Source organism: Zootermopsis nevadensis, unplaced genomic scaffold (genome assembly GCF_977971745.1).
Source record: "Zootermopsis nevadensis isolate Lab colony 2312 unplaced genomic scaffold, Znev_1.0 Znev_ptg000009l, whole genome shotgun sequence".
Classification (NCBI taxonomy): Eukaryota; Metazoa; Arthropoda; class Insecta; order Blattodea; family Termopsidae; genus Zootermopsis; species Zootermopsis nevadensis.
Window position 1 is genome coordinate 128,664 of NW_028259141.1, and position 15,390 is coordinate 144,053.

The 15,390-nt window shown below is 43.2% G+C and overlaps 1 protein-coding gene across 3 annotated transcripts in view; it reads right to left on the reverse strand.

Annotated features, from left to right (window-relative positions):
* Positions 1–15,390, reverse strand: part of LOC147874298 (uncharacterized) — an 88,416-nt gene that overhangs the window by 36,021 nt on the left and 37,005 nt on the right. For all 3 annotated transcript variants that reach the window (XM_087345716.1, XM_087345715.1, XM_087345714.1), the window contains 10 exons: positions 14,662–14,879; positions 12,020–14,214; positions 11,159–11,872; positions 9,709–10,115; positions 7,259–9,451; positions 6,398–7,111; positions 5,137–5,354; positions 2,495–4,689; positions 1,634–2,347; positions 184–590 (listed from right to left, as the gene is read on the reverse strand). The gene's annotated coding sequence lies outside the window, so the exon portion shown is untranslated. The remainder of the gene's footprint in view (positions 1–183; positions 591–1,633; positions 2,348–2,494; positions 4,690–5,136; positions 5,355–6,397; positions 7,112–7,258; positions 9,452–9,708; positions 10,116–11,158; positions 11,873–12,019; positions 14,215–14,661; positions 14,880–15,390) is intronic.

A 15,390-nucleotide genomic window follows, 5' to 3' on the forward strand; every position in this document is an offset into this window, starting at 1 on the left:
AGGCAAAGTCGTCTGAAATGGAACAATCTCATGCCAACTTATTTTATCTAATGGGTGCCTCCTGCTTATTCAAATATTTAATCTGAAATGGGGGCAGGGGGGAATGCCGTTCATAGACATACAGGGGATTAGACACGTAAGAACAAACATCCAACATGCAGTCAGCCTCTGTCAGAGCATTACCGTTGCTTGGCAGAAAAAGTATTCCTCTTCCAACTTGGTACATATTCCGAATATTCATCCAGTTAATATTCTTTGTGATATGAAGTCAGAAGACAGTGTCCTACTTCTTGTACTGGTGCCTCTTATGAACAGACAGACACACACACTCACTCACTCACTCACATCCAGTTATTGTAGCTCTATACATACGCTGCACTTTGTGAGCCAATTAATATGCTCTCTCTTTGAGAAATGTTGGTCCAACGCCCTATCTCGTGTCAGGGGCACAACACAGAGGTTTTACTCGCCAGTAACAGGTCATCTAACTGCGGCCAATATCGTTCTGGTTCTTCACCCCAGCCATGTCAAACAGAACACCCAGAGGGAACTGAAGCAGGTAACTTCATGATGACGGCATGGCCGGTGTCCTAGAACATTAATGAAAATACATACTTTAGTACCCCAACACAGAGCAAGCGAGCGGACACCACGCCGCACGGAACGACAACCATCAACACTGCACAATGCATATGCCCGAAAACGTGAGTACAGAAGGGATGTGGACTGCCTGCAGGAATATGCCGGGGCACCAACAATGTCGGCGTGAACAACTCTGTAAGCTCCCGAGGTGAGCATTCCACCCTAGGGAATGTTGTGAATGTGCATGTACCTACGTACAGAGGCAAAAGGAGAGGTTACGGTGATGAGAAATTAATCGCGGAAGTTGAAACAAACAATTTCCTTGGCTTACAAGTTGACAACACCTCAGATTGGAAGAAGCACACTGAGTATATTATTCCCTAATTAAGCTCTGCGTGCCTTGCCATCAGAACAGTCATACCACCCATGACAATAGATACTATAAAGCTAGTTTACTTTGCTTATTTCCACTCTGTGGTGTCTTATGGATTAATATTTTGGGGGAATTCAACAGACAGTAATAAGGCTTTTTACATGCAAAAGAAAATAATCACAACAATGGCAGGTGTCAAAAGCAGCTTACCTTGTAGAGAATTATTTCGTAAATTTAATATACTTCCACTTGCAAGTGAATTTATACTCTGCTTGCTATCATTTGTGGTGGAAAAGTTGGATAATTTTAAAAGAAATACAGATGTACATAATTTAATTACAAGATGTAAACCCTGCTAAATGTCAAAGAGGAGTGTACTTTACACGTGTCAAGTTATTTAATAATCACCAACCAACAATTAAAACTCTAAATTGTGATATAAATGTATTCAAGCCTGCACTGAAATTAGCTTTCATACTTGAATTGCAAAATCTGAAGGTTATGTACATTCATATGTGAAACACGTTCTTGTAATTGTGTCAAAAGTACCGAGGTTTACGTATATTGAATGAAGTCCTGAAGTCTATGTTTATTGTATGAAATGACTTGTACTGCATCCTTTGGATTACTCCTAAGAAGGATCTATGGAATGCAAACAAACTCTACTCTCTAACATACCTGAATAATGCAATTCCTTATCCAAGTAACAAACACTCCAGGTGCTTCGTTCTGTCTCGTTCTTCACATCTCCAACTCCAAAAAAGCTGCTTCCCCATCACGCACACAACTGATCTTCTGAAACACTGATATTCAGACAAATTGGTCCTCCATGTCTTCGTTGATGCCAGTAAACACACACTACAGCTACAGTTCACATGAAAGTTGCTACTCAGCACATCCCCTGATCTCAAACTCCTCTTTGAGACAGACTAGGCACTCCCACTAAATCTATAACAGTACACCTCCTCGGAAAGCAAGGTATATAATCGCACGAGGGCCTGAGGTCTTCCTTGTGGCATTGTGAGGCATGCTACGAACACCCCATACTTGGTCACTAGGAATCAAAAGTGGGCAACTGTGGTGTGGTGTGGTGGCCACATAACCAACATTACAACCTGTAACCCTAGCTGCTTACTTCTACCTTCTTCACTGCGATAAGCTCTTGCACAAATTTAAATCAACAGCTACTGAATTTCCACATGCAAGTCACAAAAACAGAGGCTGCCACCACGAGTCTGTGGGTCATCCCAACCGCATCGACTGATGAATTGTGTCCATCATGCACAGTGGTCATGTCAGCTACCGGAGCAAAGTCTTGCTACCTCCGTAGTAATGATGGACTCGAAACTGCATAACGGCTGAAGTATCCCATATGCTTGCATTCACGCCTACCTGAAACAAAACCATGTACAGAAATAAACATCCGCATTGAGAGACCAGTATTAATTCTTACTACGAAGGCACTCTACACCACATTAATAACCTACTGGCAACTAATCCGGCCTTTCGTGCAACCAAAATATTTCCCACTTTACGTACTTCACACAGGAGAAAGATGACAAACATCAGTTCAAATAAACTTGCAAGCATTGGAAATATAAGAGAGTAAAGCTGCACTCGACTGGGCATGCATCCTACCATCACGCCGTCCGAAGTAAACAATAACAGCAGAGGAGCTGCGCCATTTTCTCGCACGTAGGGACGGCAACGTCTGAAAAACAGCGAACACATCCCGCCACCGGCGGGGCATGAGGGATATTCAATGATCAATATGTGCGCACCCTGACGAACTGTCCTGTCATCTACCGACAATACACCTGAGGTACATGCCCGTCCGCGAACACTACACGGCACTGCCGAACCAAATGCTGACTGAAATACCACTCCAAACACTGTAAAATTATGAAGACCTCAAACTTTATTCCGTGAATACCATTAGTTTCACATCTTCTCCTTTAAAAATGACAGGAAGTAAAGAAAAAAATTAAGGCGAAACGAGCTACCAACTTCGCCTATAAGAAACCAACTACCAATCACTTCCATAACCTCAAAAATCATAAAATAATTTATGAATCCAACCACACCCAATAAACTACAGCTCAATCAACTTAGCACGAAGCACTACGAAACAAGTAGCCCACAATTTGCATCTACATCGCCTACATCCTAGGGCACATTTGTCACATAACCTGTCGGTCGCCGTTATGTTACTGCTCAGATTGATACCAGACACAACTCTTGAATACCTGCACGTCTACCTATAAATCACCCACTGAAATCGTCCACGTCCTTTCCAACACGAACTTATCCTCGTCACATTTCATGTTGGCACTCAAGACATCACGCAAATTCAGCACCGACATTCTCCCTGCGCGATAATTTCTCACAAGTAATTTTGCAGAAGGGCGAAAACGTCTCGCGAGCTGAGTCATTTGAAAAGTACGACCAACATCACCTATAAGACACCAACTAATAAACATTTCCATAACCTAAATATCTTCCATCATTTATGAAAACAGGTGGGATTTCATAAACTACAGCTCAATGAAGGAAGCACTATAAACGATTATTGCATATGTCGCCACTACACAGCCCCCCTGCCACCAGGTTGTACTTCACGAGCATCTATAACACACCCAACGACCCAGCCCACTGGTGACCGTACTTCAACAACACCAACTTCCCTTCGTCAGACTTCATTTTGGCACATGCAGCAATCAACACTTAATACACTACCAACAAAATTAATGCCGGCAATATTCGCTGAAAACCACTTGCAGAAAAACACACACAATCCATAAAACTCATTGCACTTACCTGACTTACAAAAAGCAATCTCATCACTGGCAAGTCACACTTTTCGATCATAGGACAACTGCTATTGCGCATCTCCCGTTAACGACTGTTTGGAAACTCCCTCTCGGTGATGATCACTAAGCATTCCCGTTACCTCCCGCTTTGACATCTCTTTACAGATTTACATGAAGAAAATACAAACTAAGTAATGCGTGGTCAGCACAATTTTAAAGCCCTCCTGGGTCAGAGAACGGACACCCACTATTATCAAGACTGTCCGGTATAGCTATGCCAGAGATCTTCATCACCGCACTTCCTAAACGAGTGAAACTGCAGAGCCCCCCCCCACCCATCTGCTATAGAAACAGATTCACAATGACTGACGTTTTGAAGATCTTCCTGTGGCATTAGCTTGAACTGAGAATGTGAAATGGGATGAAGCAGATAAAACGAAATAACATATTCTTTCCAGGAAGAGGAATCACATCTTTGGTGACAAGCTGCGGCCAAAGCCAAGAGCACCTGCAACTTACAGCCTTTCACACAGGACAAACTCTCTCTCATTCCGAGATGTGTTGGCCACCACACTATGAAGCAGACTCTTATCAACGCAATGTGATTGCGGCCGACATTTCTACTATTTTACTACACTCCGTAGAACACCCCACACACATAACTAGACATCCACACCTTACACGTTCACATGATTCATATCTAAGTTGCTATCACACTTGCAACACAATTACCACAACAGAGCAAGCCCCTGTCAATGGGTTAAATAACAGAAAACTGCACCACCTCTCCAGAGGCACACAAAATTTACACGCTGCATTCAGTCCTCTTCTCCATGTACGCACTCAGCAACAGGACGGCCAACCATCGGGGACACAAGCGGTCTTCTCTCGGAAGTCAGTCTGTCTAGTGTTGGTGCACTCCTCCTGCAATATACCAGGAAAGGTGTAAGATACACAAGAAATCTAGAATCTCAAGGGGCCACTTTCACAGACATTGGAGGCAAAGTCGTCTGAAATGGAACAATCTCATGCCAACTTATTTTATCTAATGGGTGCCTCCTGCTTATTCAAATATTTAATCTGAAATGGGGGCGGGGGGGGAATGCCGTTCATAGACATACAGGGGATTAGACACGTAAGAAAAAACATCCAACATGCAGTCAGCCTCTGTCAGAGCATTACCGTTGCTTGGCAGAAAAAGTATTCCTCTTCCAACTTGGTACACATTCCGAATATTCATCCAGTTAATATTCTTTGTGATATGAAGTCAGAAGACAGTGTCCTACTTCTTGTACTGGTGCCTCTTATGAACAAACAGACAGACACACACACTCACTCACTCACATCCAGTTATTGTAGCTCTATACATACGCTGCCCTTTGTGAGCCAATTAATATGCTCTCTCTTTGAGAAATGTTGGTCCAAAGCCCTATCTCGTGTCAGGGGCACAACACAGAGGTTTTACTCGCCAGTAACAGGTCATCTAACTGCGGCCAATATCGTTCTGGTTCTTCACCCCAGCCATGTCAAACAGAACACCCAGAGGGAACTGAAGCAGGTAACTTCATGATGACGGCATGGCCGGTGTCCTAGAACATTAATGAAAATACATACTTCAGTACCCCAACACAGAGCAAGCGAGCGGACATCACGGCGCACGGAACGACAACCATCAACACTGCACAATGCATATGCCCGAAAACGTGAGTACAGAAGGGATGTGGACTGCCTGCAGGAATATGCCGGGGCACCAACAATGTCGGCGTGAACAACTCTGTAAGCTCCCGAGGTGAGCATTCCACCCTAGGGAATGTTGTGAATGTGCATGTACCTACGTACAGAGGCAAAAGGAGAGGTTACGGTGATGAGAAATTAATCGCGGAAGTTGAAACAAACAATTTCCTTGGCTTACAAGTTGACAACACCTCAGATTGGAAGAAGCACACTGAGTATATTATTCCCTAATTAAGCTCTGCGTGCCTTGCCATCAGAACAGTCATACCACCCATGACAATAGATACTATAAAGCTAGTTTACTTTGCTTATTTCCACTCTGTGGTGTCTTATGGATTAATATTTTGGGGGAATTCAACAGACAGTAATAAGGCTTTTTACATGCAAAAGAAAATAATCACAACAATGGCAGGTGTCAAAAGCAGCTTACCTTGTAGAGAATTATTTCGTAAATTTAATATACTTCCACTTGCAAGTGAATTTATACTCTGCTTGCTATCATTTGTGGTGGAAAAGTTGGATAATTTTAAAAGAAATACAGATGTACATAATTTAATTACAAGATGTAAACCCTGCTAAATGTCAAAGAGGAGTGTACTTTACACGTGTCAAGTTATTTAATAATCACCAACCAACAATTAAAACTCTAAATTGTGATATAAATGTATTCAAGCCTGCACTGAAATTAGCTTTCATACTTGAATTGCAAAATCTGAAGGTTATGTACATTCATATGTGAAACACGTTCTTGTAATTGTGTCAAAAGTACCGAGGTTTACGTATATTGAATGAAGTCCTGAAGTTTATGTTTATTGTATGAAATGACTTGTACTGCATCCTTTGGATTACTCCTAAGAAGGATCTATGGAATGCAAACAAACTCTACTCTCTAACATACCTGAATAATGCAATTCCTTATCCAAGTAACAAACACTCCAGGTGCTTCGTTCTGTCTCGTTCTTCACATCTCCAACTCCAAAAAAGCTGCTTCCCCATCACGCACACAACTGATCTTCTGAAACACTGATATTCAGACAAATTGGTCCTCCATGTCTTCGTTGATGCCAGTAAACACACACTACAGCTACAGTTCACATGAAAGTTGCTACTCAGCACATCCCCTGATCTCAAACTCCTCTTTGAGACAGACTAGGCACTCCCACTAAATCTATAACAGTACACCTCCTCGGAAAGCAAGGTATATAATCGCACGAGGGCCTGAGGTCTTCCTTGTGGCATTGTGAGGCATGCTACGAACACCCCATACTTGGTCACTAGGAATCAAAAGTGGGCAACTGTGGTGTGGTGTGGTGGCCACATAACCAACATTACAACCTGTAACCCTAGCTGCTTACTTCTACCTTCTTCACTGCGATAAGCTCTTGCACAAATTTAAATCAACAGCTACTGAATTTCCACATGCAAGTCACAAAAACAGAGGCTGCCACCACGAGTCTGTGGGTCATCCCAACCGCATCGACTGATGAATTGTGTCCATCATGCACAGTGGTCATGTCAGCTACCGGAGCAAAGTCTTGCTACCTCCGTAGTAATGATGGACTCGAAACTGCATAACGGCTGAAGTATCCCATATGCTTGCATTCACGCCTACCTGAAACAAAACCATGTACAGAAATAAACATCCGCATTGAGAGACCAGTATTAATTCTTACTACGAAGGCACTCTACACCACATTAATAACCTACTGGCAACTAATCCGGCCTTTCGTGCAACCAAAATATTTCCCACTTTACGTACTTCACACAGGAGAAAGATGACAAACATCAGTTCAAATAAACTTGCAAGCATTGGAAATATAAGAGAGTAAAGCTGCACTCGACTGGGCATGCATCCTACCATCACGCCGTCCGAAGTAAACAATAACAGCAGAGGAGCTGCGCCATTTTCTCGCACGTAGGGACGGCAACGTCTGAAAAACAGCGAACACATCCCGCCACCGGCGGAGCATGAGGGATATTCAATGATCAATATGTGCGCACCCTGACGAACTGTCCTGTCATCTACCGACAATACACCTGAGGTACATGCCCGTCCGCGAACACTACACGGCACTGCCGAACCAAATGCTGACTGAAATACCACTCCAAACACTGTAAAATTATGAAGACCTGAAACTTTATTCCGTGAATACCATTAGTTTCACATCTTCTCCTTTAAAAATGACAGGAAGTAAAGAAAAAAATTAAGGCGAAACGAGCTACCAACTTCGCCTATAAGAAACCAACTACCAATCACTTCCATAACCTCAAAAATCATAAAATAATTTATGAATCCAACCACACCCAATAAACTACAGCTCAATCAACTTAGCACGAAGCACTACGAAACAAGTAGCCCACAATTTGCATCTACATCGCCTACATCCTAGGGCACATTTGTCACATAACCTGTCGGTCGCCGTTATGTTACTGCTCAGATTGATACCAGACACAACTCTTGAATACCTGAACGTCTACCTATAAATCACCCAGTGAAATCGTCCACGTCCTTTCCAACACGAACTTATCCTCGTCACATTTCATGTTGGCACTCAAGACATCACGCAAATTCAGCACCGACATTCTCCCTGCGCGATAATTTCTCACAAGTAATTTTGCAGAAGGGCGAAAACGTCTCGCGAGCTGAGTCATTTGAAAAGTAGGACCAACATCACCTATAAGACACCAACTAATAAACATTTCCATAACCTAAATATCTTCCATCATTTATGAAAACAGGTGGGATTTCGTAAACTACAGCTCAATGAAGGAAGCACTATAAACGATTATTGCATATGTCGCCACTACACAGCCCCCCTGCCACCAGGTTGTACTTCACGAGCATCTATAACACACCCAACGACCCAGCCCACTGGTGACCGTACTTCAACAACACCAACTTCCCTTCGTCAGACTTCATTTTGGCACATGCAGCAATCAACACTTAACACACTACCAACAAAATTAATGCCGGCAATATTCGCTGAAAACCACTTGCAGAAAAACACACACAATCCATAAAACTCATTGCACTTACCTGACTTACAAAAAGCAATCTCATCACTGGCAAGTCACACTTTTCGATCATAGGACAACTGCTATTGCGCATCTCCCGTTAACGACTGTTTGGAAACTCCCTCTCGGTGATGATCACTAAGTATTCCCGTTACCTCCCGCTTTGACATCTCTTTACAGATTTACATGAAGAAAATACAAACTAAGTAATGCGTGGTCAGCACACTTTTAAAGCCCTCCTGGGTCAGAGAACGGACACCCACTACTATCAAGACTGTCCGGTATAGCTATGCCAGAGATCTTCATCACCGCACTTCCTAAACGAGTGAAACTGCAGAGCCCCCCCCCACCCTCTGCTTCCGAACAGATTCACAATGACTGACGTTTTGAAGATCTTCCTGTGGCATTAGCTTGAACTGAGAATGTGAAATGGGATGAAGCAGATAAAACGAAATAACATATTCTTTCCAGGAAGAGGAATCACATCTTTGGTGACAAGCTGCGGCCAAAGCCAAGAGCACCTGCAACTTACAGCCTTTCACACAGGACAAACTCTCTCTCATTCCGAGATGTGTTGGCCACCACACTATGAAGCAGACTCTTATCAACGCAATGTGATTGCGGCCGACATTTCTACTATTTTACTACACTCCGTAGAACACCCCACACACATAACTAGACATCCACACCTTACACGTTCACATGATTCATATCTAAGTTGCTATCACACTTGCAACACAATTACCACAACAGAGCAAGCCCCTGTCAATGGGTTAAATAACAGAAAACTGCACCACCTCTCCAGAGGCACACAAAATTTACACGCTGCATTCAGTCCTCTTCTCCATGTACGCACTCAGCAACAGGACGGCCAACCATCGGGGACACAAGCGGTCTTCTCTCGGATGTCAGTCTGTCTAGTGTTGGTGCACTCCTCCTGCAATATACCAGGAAAGGTGTAAGATACACAAGAAATCTAGAATCTCAAGGGGCCACTTTCACAGACATTGGAGGCAAAGTCGTCTGAAATGGAACAATCTCATGCCAACTTATTTTATCTAATGGGTGCCTCCTGCTTATTCAAATATTTAATCTGAAATGGGGGCAGGGGGGAATGCCGTTCATAGACATACAGGGGATTAGACACGTAAGAACAAACATCCAACATGCAGTCAGCCTCTGTCAGAGCATTACCGTTGCTTGGCAGAAAAAGTATTCCTCTTCCAACTTGGTACATATTCCGAATATTCATCCAGTTAATATTCTTTGTGATATGAAGTCAGAAGACAGTGTCCTACTTCTTGTACTGGTGCCTCTTATGAACAGACAGACACACACACTCACTCACTCACTCACATCCAGTTATTGTAGCTCTATACATACGCTGCACTTTGTGAGCCAATTAATATGCTCTCTCTTTGAGAAATGTTGGTCCAACGCCCTATCTCGTGTCAGGGGCACAACACAGAGGTTTTACTCGCCAGTAACAGGTCATCTAACTGCGGCCAATATCGTTCTGGTTCTTCACCCCAGCCATGTCAAACAGAACACCCAGAGGGAACTGAAGCAGGTAACTTCATGATGACGGCATGGCCGGTGTCCTAGAACATTAATGAAAATACATACTTTAGTACCCCAACACAGAGCAAGCGAGCGGACACCACGCCGCACGGAACGACAACCATCAACACTGCACAATGCATATGCCCGAAAACGTGAGTACAGAAGGGATGTGGACTGCCTGCAGGAATATGCCGGGGCACCAACAATGTCGGCGTGAACAACTCTGTAAGCTCCCGAGGTGAGCATTCCACCCTAGGGAATGTTGTGAATGTGCATGTACCTACGTACAGAGGCAAAAGGAGAGGTTACGGTGATGAGAAATTAATCGCGGAAGTTGAAACAAACAATTTCCTTGGCTTACAAGTTGACAACACCTCAGATTGGAAGAAGCACACTGAGTATATTATTCCCTAATTAAGCTCTGCGTGCCTTGCCATCAGAACAGTCATACCACCCATGACAATAGATACTATAAAGCTAGTTTACTTTGCTTATTTCCACTCTGTGGTGTCTTATGGATTAATATTTTGGGGGAATTCAACAGACAGTAATAAGGCTTTTTACATGCAAAAGAAAATAATCACAACAATGGCAGGTGTCAAAAGCAGCTTACCTTGTAGAGAATTATTTCGTAAATTTAATATACTTCCACTTGCAAGTGAATTTATACTCTGCTTGCTATCATTTGTGGTGGAAAAGTTGGATAATTTTAAAAGAAATACAGATGTACATAATTTAATTACAAGATGTAAACCCTGCTAAATGTCAAAGAGGAGTGTACTTTACACGTGTCAAGTTATTTAATAATCACCAACCAACAATTAAAACTCTAAATTGTGATATAAATGTATTCAAGCCTGCACTGAAATTAGCTTTCATACTTGAATTGCAAAATCTGAAGGTTATGTACATTCATATGTGAAACACGTTCTTGTAATTGTGTCAAAAGTACCGAGGTTTACGTATATTGAATGAAGTCCTGAAGTCTATGTTTATTGTATGAAATGACTTGTACTGCATCCTTTGGATTACTCCTAAGAAGGATCTATGGAATGCAAACAAACTCTACTCTCTAACATACCTGAATAATGCAATTCCTTATCCAAGTAACAAACACTCCAGGTGCTTCGTTCTGTCTCGTTCTTCACATCTCCAACTCCAAAAAAGCTGCTTCCCCATCACGCACACAACTGATCTTCTGAAACACTGATATTCAGACAAATTGGTCCTCCATGTCTTCGTTGATGCCAGTAAACACACACTACAGCTACAGTTCACATGAAAGTTGCTACTCAGCACATCCCCTGATCTCAAACTCCTCTTTGAGACAGACTAGGCACTCCCACTAAATCTATAACAGTACACCTCCTCGGAAAGCAAGGTATATAATCGCACGAGGGCCTGAGGTCTTCCTTGTGGCATTGTGAGGCATGCTACGAACACCCCATACTTGGTCACTAGGAATCAAAAGTGGGCAACTGTGGTGTGGTGTGGTGGCCACATAACCAACATTACAACCTGTAACCCTAGCTGCTTACTTCTACCTTCTTCACTGCGATAAGCTCTTGCACAAATTTAAATCAACAGCTACTGAATTTCCACATGCAAGTCACAAAAACAGAGGCTGCCACCACGAGTCTGTGGGTCATCCCAACCGCATCGACTGATGAATTGTGTCCATCATGCACAGTGGTCATGTCAGCTACCGGAGCAAAGTCTTGCTACCTCCGTAGTAATGATGGACTCGAAACTGCATAACGGCTGAAGTATCCCATATGCTTGCATTCACGCCTACCTGAAACAAAACCATGTACAGAAATAAACATCCGCATTGAGAGACCAGTATTAATTCTTACTACGAAGGCACTCTACACCACATTAATAACCTACTGGCAACTAATCCGGCCTTTCGTGCAACCAAAATATTTCCCACTTTACGTACTTCACACAGGAGAAAGATGACAAACATCAGTTCAAATAAACTTGCAAGCATTGGAAATATAAGAGAGTAAAGCTGCACTCGACTGGGCATGCATCCTACCATCACGCCGTCCGAAGTAAACAATAACAGCAGAGGAGCTGCGCCATTTTCTCGCACGTAGGGACGGCAACGTCTGAAAAACAGCGAACACATCCCGCCACCGGCGGAGCATGAGGGATATTCAATGATCAATATGTGCGCACCCTGACGAACTGTCCTGTCATCTACCGACAATACACCTGAGGTACATGCCCGTCCGCGAACACTACACGGCACTGCCGAACCAAATGCTGACTGAAATACCACTCCAAACACTGTAAAATTATGAAGACCTCAAACTTTATTCCGTGAATACCATTAGTTTCACATCTTCTCCTTTAAAAATGACAGGAAGTAAAGAAAAAAATTAAGGCGAAACGAGCTACCAACTTCGCCTATAAGAAACCAACTACCAATCACTTCCATAACCTCAAAAATCATAAAATAATTTATGAATCCAACCACACCCAATAAACTACAGCTCAATCAACTTAGCACGAAGCACTACGAAACAAGTAGCCCACAATTTGCATCTACATCGCCTACATCCTAGGGCACATTTGTCACATAACCTGTCGGTCGCCGTTATGTTACTGCTCAGATTGATACCAGACACAACTCTTGAATACCTGCACGTCTACCTATAAATCACCCACTGAAATCGTCCACGTCCTTTCCAACACGAACTTATCCTCGTCACATTTCATGTTGGCACTCAAGACATCACGCAAATTCAGCACCGACATTCTCCCTGCGCGATAATTTCTCACAAGTAATTTTGCAGAAGGGCGAAAACGTCTCGCGAGCTGAGTCATTTGAAAAGTACGACCAACATCACCTATAAGACACCAACTAATAAACATTTCCATAACCTAAATATCTTCCATCATTTATGAAAACAGGTGGGATTTCATAAACTACAGCTCAATGAAGGAAGCACTATAAACGATTATTGCATATGTCGCCACTACACAGCCCCCCTGCCACCAGGTTGTACTTCACGAGCATCTATAACACACCCAACGACCCAGCCCACTGGTGACCGTACTTCAACAACACCAACTTCCCTTCGTCAGACTTCATTTTGGCACATGCAGCAATCAACACTTAATACACTACCAACAAAATTAATGCCGGCAATATTCGCTGAAAACCACTTGCAGAAAAACACACACAATCCATAAAACTCATTGCACTTACCTGACTTACAAAAAGCAATCTCATCACTGGCAAGTCACACTTTTCGATCATAGGACAACTGCTATTGCGCATCTCCCGTTAACGACTGTTTGGAAACTCCCTCTCGGTGATGATCACTAAGCATTCCCGTTACCTCCCGCTTTGACATCTCTTTACAGATTTACATGAAGAAAATACAAACTAAGTAATGCGTGGTCAGCACAATTTTAAAGCCCTCCTGGGTCAGAGAACGGACACCCACTATTATCAAGACTGTCCGGTATAGCTATGCCAGAGATCTTCATCACCGCACTTCCTAAACGAGTGAAACTGCAGAGCCCCCCCCCACCCATCTGCTATAGAAACAGATTCACAATGACTGACGTTTTGAAGATCTTCCTGTGGCATTAGCTTGAACTGAGAATGTGAAATGGGATGAAGCAGATAAAACGAAATAACATATTCTTTCCAGGAAGAGGAATCACATCTTTGGTGACAAGCTGCGGCCAAAGCCAAGAGCACCTGCAACTTACAGCCTTTCACACAGGACAAACTCTCTCTCATTCCGAGATGTGTTGGCCACCACACTATGAAGCAGACTCTTATCAACGCAATGTGATTGCGGCCGACATTTCTACTATTTTACTACACTCCGTAGAACACCCCACACACATAACTAGACATCCACACCTTACACGTTCACATGATTCATATCTAAGTTGCTATCACACTTGCAACACAATTACCACAACAGAGCAAGCCCCTGTCAATGGGTTAAATAACAGAAAACTGCACCACCTCTCCAGAGGCACACAAAATTTACACGCTGCATTCAGTCCTCTTCTCCATGTACGCACTCAGCAACAGGACGGCCAACCATCGGGGACACAAGCGGTCTTCTCTCGGAAGTCAGTCTGTCTAGTGTTGGTGCACTCCTCCTGCAATATACCAGGAAAGGTGTAAGATACACAAGAAATCTAGAATCTCAAGGGGCCACTTTCACAGACATTGGAGGCAAAGTCGTCTGAAATGGAACAATCTCATGCCAACTTATTTTATCTAATGGGTGCCTCCTGCTTATTCAAATATTTAATCTGAAATGGGGGCGGGGGGGGAATGCCGTTCATAGACATACAGGGGATTAGACACGTAAGAAAAAACATCCAACATGCAGTCAGCCTCTGTCAGAGCATTACCGTTGCTTGGCAGAAAAAGTATTCCTCTTCCAACTTGGTACACATTCCGAATATTCATCCAGTTAATATTCTTTGTGATATGAAGTCAGAAGACAGTGTCCTACTTCTTGTACTGGTGCCTCTTATGAACAAACAGACAGACACACACACTCACTCACTCACATCCAGTTATTGTAGCTCTATACATACGCTGCCCTTTGTGAGCCAATTAATATGCTCTCTCTTTGAGAAATGTTGGTCCAAAGCCCTATCTCGTGTCAGGGGCACAACACAGAGGTTTTACTCGCCAGTAACAGGTCATCTAACTGCGGCCAATATCGTTCTGGTTCTTCACCCCAGCCATGTCAAACAGAACACCCAGAGGGAACTGAAGCAGGTAACTTCATGATGACGGCATGGCCGGTGTCCTAGAACATTAATGAAAATACATACTTCAGTACCCCAACACAGAGCAAGCGAGCGGACATCACGGCGCACGGAACGACAACCATCAACACTGCACAATGCATATGCCCGAAAACGTGAGTACAGAAGGGATGTGGACTGCCTGCAGGAATATGCCGGGGCACCAACAATGTCGGCGTGAACAACTCTGTAAGCTCCCGAGGTGAGCATTCCACCCTAGGGAATGTTGTGAATGTGCATGTACCTACGTACAGAGGCAAAAGGAGAGGTTACGGTGATGAGAAATTAATCGCGGAAGTTGAAACAAACAATTTCCTTGGCTTACAAGTTGACAACACCTCAGATTGGAAGAAGCACACTGAGTATATTATTCCCTAATTAAGCTCTGCGTGCCTTGCCATCAGAACAGTCATACCACCCATGACAATAGATACTATAAAGCTAGTTTACTTTGCTTATTTCCACTCTGTGGTGTCTTATGGATTAATATTTTGGGGGAATTCAACAGACAGT